Genomic DNA, 13,870 nt, shown 5'->3' on the forward strand with positions numbered 1-13,870 from the left:
GAAATGGCTATCTCCTCCGGTGAAAAATGCTTTTATGGAGGAGATTTCTAACACAATTTCCCTCGTACGCATCGATAAAGCCATCAACTGGTTTGTTTGTTCGTTGGTAATATGTTAAATTGTGCGAATGCTATCTGCCTTATTAGAAGGATGCCTTAGTGGAAGAATTTCTAAGGGAAATGGCTCGTATTCGCTTTACAGATAGAAAAAACAACGAAAACGCCCTTTCAGTTAACCTTTTCCCCAGAAATCGAATTGTCTTTATTGCGTAGTCTTATTCACTAAAAAAGTCGAAAGTAGTCAGTAAGAAAGTAGGTTCATTTATGCGATTATGGCAAAGCCTCGAGGGCTATCTGCCTAAGGGGAGGGGTGCCTTCATAGAGAACTTTCTAACTGGAAACTGGCTCGTATACATGTTACGCGCGGGAAAAACCACGAAAACGCCCATGCAGCCAGCCCGTTCGCGCGATTCAAACCTCAAACCGAACTACCAGGCTTCAGCGACTCTACCGCTCGGCCGCTGGTGGGCTTAGTAAGAAAGTAGGAAAGCCCCTTGAGCGAGCCCGGATAGCTACTGGCTGTTGAAGCCGCAGTCACCTATCCAATTACCATATGTGGTAAATTTAGCTGTTTGAGTGTAGATAAGCTTATTAGGAAGGTATTCGAACTCATCAATTGCCAAGTGAAGAAATTCGTTAAACTAGCTCGACTTCTGTTCAAACACTTTTGAAAGAATAGCTTCACGAGGTGTTCATGGTTTTCTATGAGGGCCGTAAACACAAGCTGTTTACCGTAGATAGGTAGTTCTTACGTGAGACAAAGAATTCCATCTCTCTTGAAAGATAACTTTTGTGTGCTTTCCCAGACACATTAATTAACCAGAAACAGAGAAATTGCTACCTTCCCTGGAGATGGATCAAGAGATTGTGCTGGCCTAGGGCGAAACAAGAAACTATTTTTTTTTCTCTTGTCAGACCCTGGTAGGCCTGCAAAGTTTGAAGACGCTTTGAATTAAACATCTTTAAAGAGAATTTCCATTTAATAACGCTTTCTGCAGGCATTCAGATTCCTTGATGCACTTCAATTTGAGGAGATTTGATGACACTTTTGCTTTAATGTAAAATCAGGAACAATACTGAGAGATGACTTTAAACTAAGCTAGTTTTTCTCATTTCTATTAGGTTTCTGGTTTATTCTACCTAGGAAAAGAAATTCATGTCATCTCGTCTGAACAAGTACCTTTCTATGACTTCTCTTTTGTCCTTTCTATTCGGAAGACATTTTGACATTCAAAACGCGGCTATTTAACTATCTGAAAAATCCGGCGCTTATTTTATTTATTTGTTTTTTACAATAAAGGGGGGGGGAGAACACTAATCTAGTAACATAAAAGTTTTCCTTTCATGGACAAAAAAAAAAAAAAAATGGCAAAAAAAAAATTTGAACTTACAGATCGTTTATTCAGACAGCATCCACTAATTGTCTGTTCAGTTCATTACTTCGTTCGTGTTTGCCTTTTGTGCCTTTTTATGTAAAGACGTAATTTTAATATTAAAATTTTTGCGTGCAAAGTCTGTAAGGATGTATCGCGCTACAGCGACTTCCAGCTTATATTGAAATATTTTATCAGTAGAGTTGAAGAGTAAAGACGTAAGCAAGGTATAAAGAACACAGCCATTTTCTGTCTGATGTGATGAGAAAATTTTTTACAAATAGAGATGGCCCACCAGCGGCCGAGCGGTAAAAACCGCTAAATACTGGTAGTTCGGTCCGGGTTTAGAGTCCCGGCGAACGGGCTGGGAGCATCCCTCCCTTTTCGTGTAGTGCCTTAGGGCGGAGTACGTAATAAGTTAAAAAATAGCATACAGCAGAGTTTCTCAACCGGTGGTACGCAAGAGAAAAATAGGTGGTACACGAAGAAGTAAAGTATTTTTAACTATTAAATTAAAAAATTGAAGCCCCAAGGATTGAGTTTCTTCTCTAACACTCGCAAATTTATGCGATCTGAGCTTTGTTCAAGAGTGGTGGTGGTGGTAATAGTACTTTGTTGTGGTGGTACTAAAGGTTTTCAATTTTTGTTTAGATGGTACGCGTCTGTCAAAAGGTTGAGAACCACTGGTATAGAGATTAAGGAAAATTTATTAATCATCTCTCAAAAGCTGCGTGTGTAATAACACATAACATACACAAACACGGATATGCACACACACAACTATAATTCTGTCCTTTCATCTATTTCAGAAAGAAGAAAAAGGTTGCTGTAAACATTTCTTGGTACGCTCATATTTGACGTAAATTCTAGGAATATCTTTGAGGGGATCGACTTGAATATATTTAAGTTTTCAGCATAATTTCATTCTATTTTTATCGTCTTTTATCTTTAATTTAATTAAGTTTACTTGGTTGAATTCAGACTAGTTTGTTTAGACTAATTTAACGCGTTATCTTTCTATCGCCAGTGGGATTGGTGGTACATTCGAGCGTTATCATGTCAGCCAGAGGCCTCACAGACAAAACTATAAAATTTGCTTCTAATTTTGAGTGTGAATTCATATCTAATAAAACATTATATCTGAAAATAACCTTCCCATACTGTTCTCAAAACCTTTCATGCTTCATTTATCAAAACTTTGGGAGAGATGGTATTGCCTATACAACTGGAAAAGTTTTTATAGAAGATGACCTTTTTTTCAACCAACTCCATTACTAGCAAAATTAAAAGGAATACCAAAGATAGAGCTTAATGTGCAGGAAATCATTTTGAAGCTACGCAAATGTATAATATCAACACATTTTAACATGGCCGCATTTAATAGAAAGCTACATCACAATACTTTTTGTAACATTTAGAAACTATGCACAATCTTAAACTTTTAATGCAATTAAATTATTAGAAAATTGTTAACAATGTTCGTCAATAGGTATGAATTTTTTGCGCGTATAAATGTCTCGAAAACATGGTTTATATCTAAAAAATATTGTCTTAACATAACTGCACATTTCTTCAAAATTTGAAAACATACTTTTGGACTAAGAAGTTTCTAAGAAGTCTGTTTTGCTATTATAAAAACGAATTTTACAACTAAGTTGTAAAGAGCGTTCATCAATTTTTGATGAGTACAAATCACTGAAGTTTTCACTAGTTACGCACTAGCAAGCCCTTAATCAGTCCAAATTTTCATGATTTAAACATTATACTGTATGTATAATTTACTAATGTTTAATTCTCGAGTGTTTAAATTTTGTTATCTATTGATTAGTTCATTTAATTATCTCTAAAAGGTATACAATCTGTAATTGAGTAGTTCTTTAAATAACTTATTTAATTTTTATATTCCTCTCACAACAACAAGCTAATTTAAAAACATGAGCATAGATAAAGTTTGAAGGAAAAGGGAAAATTTTGCGGTTCTGCTCATTATGTTTTACCTTGAAATAGAAATAAAGATATTATCTTACAAAATATCCAGTGCTGAAATGGAAGTTTTTATTGCAACGTGACAGATAACATTATGTGTAAAGAATACGGATAATAATGGCAATGCCCTGGAGATGGGAAGACCGGTTCTGGAATGAAACTTTACGTTAATGCATATGTTGCTGCTACAACTTATATGAAATAGATCCGTTTGTAAAGCCCCAATTATGTAAAACTCAAAACGTTAGAGAATTTCGTTGGATTTTCCGAACTTTTTCATTTGCAGGAAAAGCGAAAGACAGAAAAAATACATACTTCCAAAATACTGCTACTAACACTGTAACGGACTGAAAGCTGTATATATTAATGTTCTATAATATATCTCTTTAAATTTTTATATATATATATATAATTAGTATATATATATATATATATATATATATATATATATATATATATATAATTAGTATATATATATATATATATATATATATATATATATGTAATTAGTATATATATATATATATATATATAATTAGTATATATATATATATATATATAAACTAATATATAATTAGTATATATATATATAATGTCGTATGATCTTAAATTCATTCTACTTTAATTAAACTTAGGAGATAATATAATCAATTAATCAATATTGTTTAGGAAATAAATTATATATATATATATATACTAATTATATATTAGTATATATAATAAAGATATATTTATATATATTTTATATATATCTTATATATATATAATTTTATATATATCTATATAATTTTATATATTTTATATATATCTTATATATCTTATATATATATAATTTATATATATTTTATATATATATAATTAGTATATATATATATATATATATATATTAGTATATATATATATATATATATAATTAGTATATATATATATATATATATATAATTAGTATATATATATATATATATATATATATATGTAATTAGTATATATATATATATATATATATAATTAGTATATATATATATATATATATATAAACTAATATATAATTAGTATATATATATATAATGTCGTATGATCTTAAATTCATTCTACTTTAATTAAACTTAGGAGATAATATAATCAATTAATCAATATTGTTTAGGAAATAAATTATATATATATATATATACTAATTATATATTAGTATATATAATAAAGATATATTTATATATATTTTATATATATCTTTATTATATATAATAAACATACATTAGTAAATTACGCATGCATTATCACTTACTCAGTGGAATAAACAAACGTAGATGACTTCCTCCTCAACATATTCCTTTAATTTTATCATAAGGTATTTCCTCCCTCGTTCCAGCATGCCTTCGGGGTGTAACGGGAACACTCTCAGCGCGTATTCGAGAGGTCCAAGGTTCGAGTTCCGGCGAGGGCATTGCTCATTTTTGCAGTCTCCTGCATTAAAAAATTTCATGACTGTAGGCTATATTTCGGTCCCGCACATGATACTTAGAATTATTACACATCTAAAGTGCAATGCATTTTTTAAGCTTACAACAATATTGCATTTTAATAGGGGAGTAAAACTGGAGAGGAATAATAAATGTCTTCATTATTTAAACTGATAAAAGCATTTAAGTCACCAGTACTCGTAGAAAGATATCGGGTACTTTATTTTCATTTTTTTTTTTTTTTAATTTGGGGATTTGAAGGTTCTGATAGAGTTCTAATCGTGGAGAAAACTGCGGGAATATAACAATACATCTTCTGAATATGATATTTTGTGTTAAAACTATACATATTTTGCTTACAGTATGTTTTATGATATAATAATATAAAACGTGATATACAATATACTGAAAAATCAAACTAGAAATCAATCTACAATATATGTTAGATAAGAATATTCAAAATTTATTTCATCTGTCATGATCGGATGAACTTAATCTAAAATCGACAAATTATCTAGAATGATGTAATAAAACATCGAACTCCTGTGTAAATGCAAACATATAATTATGTCACAAAGAAAGCACGGCTAGCTAAATCTGCTGCATTAGTTGTTTACGAAATATATCTCAGTGAAATCATACACACACACACATCAAAGTAACTGACAAGGGGAAAGCATTAATTTAATGAGAGAACTGTTTTACTGATTATATCCAATACACGCATCAAAATTTCTCACCATATCACTTAGCGCTCATCACTTTCAAGAAGATGCTAGGTTCTTTTCTCAAGGCCCTTACACTGTTCGTTTCCTCAGTCACTGGTTTCTCAACACTTCGTTAATCGCCGAAATTTCATCGTCACGATCTCGTTTCTTAAGAAGTAAATGAAAATACGCCATCGAGGATCATCCTTAGTCGGAAAAAAATCTTTGTCCAACATTTCTTATAAATGATTACAAGTTGCTTTTTGCTTTCCTTCAATCCTAATACTCTACCTTAAATTAAGGAGAATGATATAAGCCTCGATTATTTAAAACCGATTAAAAGTTTAAAAACAGCTGTCTTTATTCACTTATAGAAAACGATTTGCTGTGCAGATAAATCGAGAAGTTTCTTATTTCTCCCCTTCGAAATCGAAATATTATACGGTAAGCAAAAAAAAAAAAAAAAAAAAAAAAAAGCTTTTTGTTTCATTTACGAGATGAAAACGGTCTGAAATTCTATTTTGCCTTTTACTGGGTTGTTTATAAACTTCACTGTTTAAGTATAGTAAAAATAATTACTCAAAGTCATTTATATCTTTTAATTTTAAACACGTAAACTTAAGAACGTTAACCGTCTTTTAAACGAGTTGAGTAATATATTAATTTACAAAGAATTTTGCACTATTTACATCTAGCAATAGATTTACAGAATCATTAGGTTTCTTGAAGCAGGAGACATAAAATATGAGAAATGCCCTTGCCGGGACTCGAACCTAGACTTCTCGAATACGCACCGAGTGTGCTACCGTTATACTACGAAGGCATGCGGCATACCCTATATACTCCGGCGTAGCCTGTCATGACTATAAGACTAACTGGTTTGGCTAGGTGGATCAGGCTGCGCCCACTTCTGGTACCTTACATACTCCCAATTTTAAAGGGCGACTAGAAATTAGAGGACCCAATCGCCAAATTCTGGCGGTGAAGAATCATCATCTACTTCCTTTTAGTTCGGGCGCCACTGTAGAGTCATTTCTTTTTGATGCAGGAGACATGAAAAATGAACTATGCTCTCGCCGGAACTCTAACCTGGACCTCTGGAATACGTGCCGAGTGTGGTACCGTTACACCACGAAAACATTCAGAAAGGAGGGAGAAAATAACTTATAGATTAAATAAATCTATATTAAAAGACATCTCCCTATACCATAAGGTGGTCAGCGCAGGCAGCCTTACCATTGGCCGAGATATTGAGACTGCTGAACATTGGGATTTCGACCAGTGTTCAATACCCGAACAAACGAGCTAACAGTAGGATTGGTTTTTGTGGTTTTTCCCCATGTGTAACGTAAAAACGAGCCAGTTTCCCTTAGAACATCCTCCATAGGCAGATAGTCCTCATCTGCTTTGACATTTAAATAACCTTAAAAACCTATCCTAAAGCCTCCGCTAACGTTTTAGGTAATCCGAAACCAAGTTGTGGGTTCGACTTCAACGTAAGGCTTCGTATTTGCCTCTTTCTTTCTGAGGTATAATATTAGTTTGCGTCCTATGGTGCACTCCAGGCAAAACTATGAGTGGATAACTGATGATTCCAGCCTATCATTACGAATGTTATAGAAACAAGTGTCCGGCAGTTTAAAAACATATATTTGCATATATTTTGATGTCTTCTTTGAGAATCATGAAATATAACATGTACGATTATTACATTAATTAAAATAGAAAAAATATAAGCCGTAAGTACTTTTTAAACATTGAATATTTTCATAACACTCATTGCCTACATGAATTTGTATACAGAATTATATTCGTGAGAAGAGTTTAATGTTTAGTTTATCATGAATGCATTGCTTTCGTAATACTAAAACTGTGGTGGCATAAATACGTTTTGTTTTCAGAAACCGAACGCCTTACTGATTGCTTTATCAAGCAGCAGTAAGCATTAATATTTTTTTTTTTTTCATTTTCATTTCTTACGGTCATCGATTGTTTATGTGAAGAAAAATGCATGCAAAGATCTTATGTTAGTTCTATCAACTTTTATTTATTTTTGACGTTAATGAAAAGCTTACGTAACCTAAATCCTTTTCATTTAAAGCTACGTTGCATTACACTAGAATACCACCTTTCACTTTTTTAATCGTTCGCGCCACCTGACCGATAACTCATTTTACAAATTGTTGTTACTTCATGTGGCAGCATATTTTTAATTTAGCTTTCAACAGTATACTGCTTACAAGAAACTGAGAATTTTAAAAAGAATGAAAAAAATCTTAAAAGTAATATTAAAGTTATAAAGAATTATTTTGTATATTCCTTTTCCAATCTCTTTTTAACAAGTCCTTAAATTATCTTATTTTCATAATCCAGATTGATCACTTCGTCAATGATATGTATTCTAACATTCGTAAATCACATATTTGAGACCGCATGTTTGTAAGAATTATGGATACTAACTACGAGAAACCCTCCGCAAATAAGTGACTTCAGAAGAGAATAACCATTGGAACAAAAAATAAAAACAAAGGTGCGGCACACTTCCCTATTTGTTCTGTTGTCTGCTCTTGTAATAACCATAAGATAAATTGCTACTATCTTTTTATTATGTTCCATAAAGCGTGTCTTCTCATTGTATCAAATCCTGGTGTGGCAAATCTGCAGAGCGAAAAAGAATTCAAGTGCAATATTTGTTTAATGAAGAGGAGAAGGAAAGAAAATATAAAAATTCCTTTTCCATCGATTTATCTAAAAATGAAAGAGGAAGGTAAATTCATGAAGTTAATATCTCGGATTCAATAATGAAGGAAGAACAATTTAATTATTAAAAATGTCATAAAGTATAGTTTTTTACATCACATCTGAACTTGACTTAAGCTTCCGTATTTGTTTTTTAAGCAGATATTTCTGGTTTGAGATTTTATATCGAAAGTGTTAAGGTTCGAATTAGTTTACGATGATCTTTGATTTCCTTATAGCTTCAGTTTACTAACAAATTATATAGACAAATTAACGTTAAATATTTTGATTTATCGATTAAGAGTTATGATTGCAAATATTTATTCTGAAAAAAGATAGGAAATAAAATTATATAAAAAGTGAAGTTTAGAGAATTTAATTTGGGCTAAGATGTTATCCAAAATCTAAATTAATAATAAAGCTTATAGCTAAATGTAAACTTATAGCTGTCTTACCATTATTATCATCACTTTAGAAAAGGCTCAAAATTTTGTACCAGTTCATAGATTACGTTAACACTTTGGATGTTTATATCTGAATGAAAAATAATTTTAACATAAAAATATTGTACTTATTTTCGTCACATTCTTTAGACATACATCCTTAAACTATTATACGTTTTGCTTGAAATGAATTTTATTACAGCAACTATTATTTAAACTATGATACGGTCACTATTATTTATTTGATTGAAATTTGTATTTAATCATTGTAATATGTACAGGGCTTAATTTCTAAAAGTGGAAGTGCCGGAGCCCTATGAAAGACCTATCACGAATGAGGAACAAGAGTAAATAACTAAATAAAATGACTATTAAAATCATTAGTAATCTGAAAATTAAATAGTTAATGATTATCAAATTAATTAACAATTATTTAATTGATGTTAATAATTAATATTTATTAATTTTTACTTTTTAATTATTTAATTAATTCACAATTAATTTATTATTATTTATTAAATAATTAAAGTAATCAAATAAAATGAAAGAGATAAATTAAAATTTAATAAGCGATTTTTTATATAATTTTATTGCTAAAAATAAAATTTTCTAGATCAAATTTCTACTAAAATAATTGTTCCGTTACATAAAAAAGTGCCGGAGACTTCTTATTTAGGGCTCCGGTGTGCTCCGACTAGAATTAGAATGTCACCAAAACTAAGAAGTACCGGAGCGGAGCTCCGGTGGGCTCCGGACCAATTTAAGCTCTAAATATGTATGCAATTTGAAATTGTTACTGAATGAGTTAGTATGTTTGTTTAACCGTTTGAATTGCCCACTACCTTATCATTGATCACCCGTTTTATATGTAAGTGAATAAAATCCTTCTTGGATGAACACTTTATGTAAACCGGGATATATTCATATGGAGCGACTGCTTCAAGGCACAGTGCTCCGATATTATCCAACATGATGATCTAACTCTCCTCGGGTTCCGATATTTTTCAACATGATGACCAGTGATGTAGTCTAGGACATTATGAGTGCAGAAAACTCATCGGAGGCTTTCTATTCGCAAGTAACTGGTATTATTATCCACTAATAAGAATTAAAAAAATCCAGGATCCACGCATAAAGTCTTTTACAGTATTTTATTCTGGTCAAGAGAAAATAAAATGATTGTAAATATAAATAAGAGCAATTATCAAGCTTTTACCTTTAGTACAAAATTTTAAAATGTTTCAGTTTTATAGGAACTACCTCAATTAAATAAAATTCAAAATGTTATGCACTTGAGAATTACTTTGGATTCCAGACCTACAGGTACAGGTAGAAGCTAGGCCAGCACCTCCGTAGTACCACAGGTAATTGAGGTATTGCTGAACCTAGCTAACTATTAAACTTTCCACCCCAATTTTGAGGAAGAACACCCCGGGGGCGGTCCGAGGTTCTCCCGCCCCTCTTTTTTTACCCTCAACCACTTGAGAGGACTTTCTGAGATAAATGAGTTCTGGTATTAATAGTGTACACAAATCATATTGAGAAAAGACTGCCCTTGAAAAGTTCAACAACTGATGCTTCCAAAAGCAGAAATGTAAGAATAAATGTCTTTTCTAAGGCGGAAGGTGTAATAAGCAAGTCTTTGGAGCTCCTGTCCATCAGCATTGCGTAGATAAATGAAACTGTTGGAACATTAAAATGAAATTAAAAAAATAAAAAATAGTAAATAAAAAAAATAAATAATGAAAAATAAAAAATAAAAATATATAAATAAAATAAAAAAGACAAATATGGTATAGTAACATATGGAGATGAATAAGCATTAGATATGACAAATATCCAGTCCGAGTCTTGGGATATGTATAAGAACGTCTCTGATTTTGGCCCTAAGGTGTCTGTTCTTTATTGCATATTTCTTAAATGGTATTAGATTGTCCTTAGGCTTGATCAGATGTTTGCCGTCTGTTAGATTACAGTCAAAAATGTAATGATCAGGGTCACCCCTTTCGCCACATATGCAGAGATCCGTAGGGCACATGCCTCTGTCATGGAAGTAAGTGGGGAAAGGACCGTGCCCTGTGATATACTGATTCAGAACATGGTCATGAATATAGAGCTGGGCTATTGGTTACACCTCTGATATAATCCAGAAAAAGTTGGGAATTGTTCAAAACAATCCTTAGGTGATGCGCATTCAAACCTAACTGAAGGTTGTGTAATGCGGTGAAAGTCATTGGTGAACTGGAGGCAAAGATCTGCTTTTAAACTACTTGAAAATCCTCTGAGATATGATTAAAAAGTAAAAATTCAGAAAAGCTCTTCGGATTTGATAAATGGATTAGCAATAAAATTTGAAGCGCCTGTCCTTGATAGAAATCCTCTGTTTGAACCAATAATTTATCAAAGACATATAGAGTCAACTGCAGTCTGGACTTGATTCTTCCCATAATGAAAGCGTTTTACGCGGGTAGAGACCCCATGACAACTGCTATTGTTGCATTTGACGAAAGGTATATTTCTGCAAATTCTGAACACATTTCTGAATGTGAACACGGATAATTCCGCTGCGGATATCATTAGAAATGCTGGAGATAGAATACTCTAACAACAGTTTAATCTCAGCAGAGTTGGTGGTAAATTTTGCAATAACTTTGGTGCAGTAATTGTTCTTTCTTTAGTTTTTAGGAAATTTGTAGGACAACTGAGCCAAATGCTTTTATCTTTAATGGCTACAACGTTGTTATTATAGCCTTTTCTACTGTGTCCCTTAGCGGTAAAAATTACGTTTATGGTTATCAGATTGTTCTTGACACTCTTTTGGAAAGTGAACGACAAATTACAATGCATTGCCTACCACTGTGGTATTAGTAAAAGTGATTTGGTAGATGGCCTGCCTACTGTTAGCTCTGACTTGATTATACTCTGTTGCCGATTTTCTGCTGATAAAACATTTATCAAACCCAGCTTAAAGGTACAACGGCGAACCCTATCTAGCGAATTTCTTATGGAAAATTCCTCGGGGTTCCCTTACAAAGGACATCAGTTCCCTTAATTACCTAACACTGAGGGCTCGAAAAATTCGCGTCTCAGAATTGGCTAATAATGTTTGCAAAAACAACTCCATCGCATCAGTTTGACAGACTCACCAATGTACCAGTTATGTGTCCTGACTGACATGACTGGAGATCTCTCTTCTACATTTTTTCTGGGGTTGTAAGCATTAATTTTTCAAAGGATATAAGTGTTTCCCTTGTTTCGATACTCACCGGGCTGCCTGACGCAGACTAACGCCTGAAAAGCTGAGATCCGACATTAAGGGGACCAATCAAATAACAATTCGAATGTCAGTTGATTTGAAAGTCGTCAAAGCAACAACTGGCGAATTCTGTTTATGACTTGGGCACTCCAGCCGCCGAGTGTCTCAGTCCGCTGAAAAGTGATAATTCGACTCTGATTTTGGTAGCGCGAAACAAAGAACGAATTGACTGCAGGGTGGTTTGGTGATTTTTGCCATAATCAACAAAATTAAACGAAATATTTGGCTGGTAACCATGTTTGGCGACATCTCTCAGTTTAGCACTAAAGTATTTATAAAGAGCTTTATTTCCTTTAGGCAGTCAGAAGAATCGTTAATGAAGAAACACCGAAACACACTTACGGAACAGCAATACTTTCAATGAATTCCGACTGCATCATTAAATTTTAAGTATCTGGATAAATGACTTAATTTTCGAAACAAAACACATTCAATAACTACAGAAATAAACAAAAATAAAAGACTGTTCAAAACAGTTTAGTCAAATATATATGAAAATAGAAATGCTTGCAGGTCTAATTTTATTAGCATTTCCAGAATACAATATCGTATTTGTTAAACATACGAGGAATCATGGATACGACTGAAAGCACACGATTACGTGTCAGAACTGTTCAATTTCTGTCACTAACGTGGGAAATACACACATATTACGATAAATTTATGACTTCTGATTGAAAAAACATTCCTTTATTACATATTTTTGTCTCCTCTTTCTCATTTCATGCTTGATGAGGAAAGCCACAGCGAAACGCAATCTTTTCATTTCACGTCCTCTTATTTCAAGTGCCGTTACATATACATATACAAAAAGAATCATATTTATTGAAGAAATAGTAGAAATTAGGAAAAATACAATTTTTGAATTATTCATTACGGAAACAAAACGCTACCCTGCGTTGAAATCAATAGTACTATATGAGTTGCAACGATCAAAAGGGATATTAATAACGGGAAAATTTAATGCATACGAAAAAAGCCACTTCATTTATGCTTAGCTATTTTTTTGTTTTAAATATATACATGTTATACCATTTAAGTGATAAATACTACAGAAATATGCATTTCAAAATTTTTGTACCTTTCTGTTCTGTACTTCAGGTGGAATCCTAATCTAATAATTCTCTATTTGCAGACAAAATTTCTGCCAAGTAACCGGGAATGGTTTACTTTGCCTCGTTTTTTCTTTTTCATATTTATTGGATTAGTTGCCACTCCAGTAGGCAACCAGTATTGTGAAGATTTTACTTTATAAAATATTTAATTAATGGAAATTAATATGCTGGAGAGACAGTTTACATGAACCATCTCAGCCATTGAAGCAACATTGAAACACCTAGAGTAGATAGATAATCGCCTAAAAACTTTTAAGAACGATTGTTTTCAGAACATTTATCCTTAACACATTTTAATGTTAAAAGTATTAAATGTGTATTTTTGCAACAATTCAATGCATTAATAAATATAAATAATATTTTGTAACAACTCAAATGTAATTGCTGCAGCTTGTTAGGACTTTATAGATGGTTTTCTCGAAATCAGATGCAAGAAGAAGGACTGATAGTATACGCAATCAAACCCATATATGTTAGAAATACAACTTTGAATTAATTTTCTTCGTCTATCGACTCATACCTTCCTAAGCTTTAATATGATATTTTCGTACGCATGCTGGTAAGGGCAAACAAATCAGTAAGAAGTCTACAAAGAAGCAACTGTTTAAAAAATACACTGCTATAACAAAGCTTTGGCATTCTATTAGCCTCAGGACGCAGTAAAGTAGCCCAAAA

General features: G+C 32.2%; 1 protein-coding gene across 1 annotated transcript in view; it reads right to left on the reverse strand.

Moving 5' to 3' along the window:
* The window catches only part of LOC118187434 (DNA (cytosine-5)-methyltransferase 3B-like), a 487,890-nt gene that overhangs the window by 383,099 nt on the left and 90,921 nt on the right, over nt 1–13,870 (reverse strand). The window lies entirely within an intron of this gene.

The sequence above is a fragment of the Stegodyphus dumicola genome, chromosome X1, assembly GCF_044657685.1.
Source record: "Stegodyphus dumicola isolate Sdum_Otavi_A_Nest chromosome X1, ASM4465768v1".
NCBI classification, from domain to species: Eukaryota; Metazoa; Arthropoda; class Arachnida; order Araneae; family Eresidae; genus Stegodyphus; species Stegodyphus dumicola.